Source organism: Plecotus auritus (genome assembly GCF_963455305.1).
Source record: "Plecotus auritus genome assembly, chromosome: X".
NCBI lineage: Eukaryota > Metazoa > Chordata > Mammalia > Chiroptera > Vespertilionidae > Plecotus > Plecotus auritus.
This window is the reverse complement of record NC_137784.1, coordinates 92,416,506-92,418,469: the sequence shown is the minus strand read 5'-3', so window position 1 is coordinate 92,418,469 and position 1,964 is coordinate 92,416,506. Positions and strand designations below refer to the sequence as shown.

The following is a 1,964-nucleotide window of genomic DNA, read 5'->3' as shown; positions in this document are numbered from 1 at the left end:
ATTTTTTTCTAAATTTAATTACTTCCCAAAGGCCAACATATAAATTTTTGGGAGATACATTCAGGCCCTAACAACATGGAAAATAAGTTAATATTAGAATGCTTGTTATCTATTAAGAATTTTCTGAGTACTTCAAATATCTCATTTCTCTAAATGTTTACCCTGGGCTAATATGTAGAAGAAGCATATCAAACTCGTGGCCCATGGGCCACATGCCTCATTTATCTGGGCTGTGTTAGCCTTTGAGTTTGACATGCTTGATGTAGAACAATGAAGAATAATGTATTTTAAACTCCACATAACTTTCCTACTATCTAGTGGGTCTAGTTGTTCCAAAAGGAGAGGATTAATGTCCAGATTATACCCCCTTCATGCATTCTTAAAAGGAACTAGTATTGCCTTTCTGGGGTGATGACTTCCCTATGACAAGATGCTTCTCCCTAAAGATCTCTATCCATCTCCAGAAGAGAAGAGGAAACACAGTAAGCACCTGGTGCAGAGCCCCAATGCCTACTTCATGGATGTAAAATGCCCAGGATGCTATAAAATCACTACCGTCTTTAGCCCTGCACAAACGGTAGTTTTGTGTGTTGATTGCTCCACTGTCCTCTGTCAGCCTCTACAGGAGGAAAAGCAAGGCTTACAGAAGGACACTTCTTCAGAAGGAAGCAGCACTAAAAGCACCTCAAATCAAGATGAGTGGGGAACCATTCCAATAAACACATTTTGGATTTTTAAAAAAGGAACTAGTATTTATTGAGAATTATGTGTTTACATATTTACTATACTCTAATTTTTATTTTTAAAATATTTCTTTATTGATTTTCAGAGAGAGAGAGAGAGGGAGAAGGATATAGAGATAGAAACATCAATGAGAGAGAAACATCATCGATCAGCTGCCTCCTGCAGGACCCCACTGGGGATTGAGTCTATAACCCAGGCATGTACCCAGATCAGGAATTGAACCATGACCTCTTGGTTCCTAGGTCGATGCTCAACCACTGAGCCACACCAGCCGGGGGGGGTTGTTATTTTAGAGTGTACTTTTTCTGCTTATGTAATAAAGTTTACTGTAAAACAGTATGCTGTGTTACACTGGCAGCAGCCTCTTAGATATAGTGTTTACCAAGCCTATTGATTTCATCATTTTCTCTTATGCTTGATTTAATTCCTATTGTTTTATACAGTACTATTCTGTATAGGCTTGTAGCCTAAGAGCAATAGGCTATACCATATAGCCTTGGTGAGTAGTAAGCTATACTATCTATGTTTGTATAAGTGCATTCTGTGATGTTGACATGACAATGCAATTGCCTAACAATACGTTTCTCAGAACGTATCTCCTGCCCAGATGGCATGGCTCAGTGGTTGAGCATCGACTATAAACCAGGAGGTCAGAGTTCGATTCCTGGTCAGGGCACATGCCTGGGTTGCAGGCTCAGTCCCCAGTGTGGGGCATACAGGAGACAGCCGATCAATGATTCTCCCTCATCTTTGATGTTTCTCTCTCTCTCTCTCCATTCCTCTCTGAAACCAATAAAAATATCCTATATAATAAAAGCCTAATATGCTAAGTGTTCGACTGTTTGTTCCACCGTTCGACTGGTCGCTATGATGCGCACTGACCACCAGGGGGTAGACACTCTGACAGGTAGGTTAGCTTGCTGCTGGCGACTGACCAATCGGGACTGGGTGAGACAGGATGGACATGCCCTGGAGCCCTCCCACAGTCCCTCTCCAGCCAGCCAACCTCCCGCAGTCCCTCCCCAGCTGGCAGACCCGATCGGCCCCAATCGGGACTGGGCAAGACGGCCCTGGTAGGCCCCGACTGGCCCTGATCAAGACTGGGTGAGACGCGCCAGACACTACCTGGAGCCTTCCCATGGTCCCTCCCCAGCCCCGATCGTGCACCGGTGGGGTCCCTCAGCCTGGCTTGTGCCCTCTCGCAATCTGGGACTCCTTGG

The 1,964-nt window shown here is 44.5% G+C and overlaps 1 pseudogene across 1 annotated transcript; it reads left to right on the top strand.

Moving 5' to 3' along the window:
- The first annotated feature begins 430 nt into the window (after positions 1-430).
- On the top strand, positions 431-678 carry LOC308239767 (small ribosomal subunit protein eS27-like; annotated as a pseudogene). The gene has a single exon. The product of its transcript is annotated as a small ribosomal subunit protein eS27-like (transcript).
- Positions 679-1,964: the final 1,286 nt, after the last annotated feature.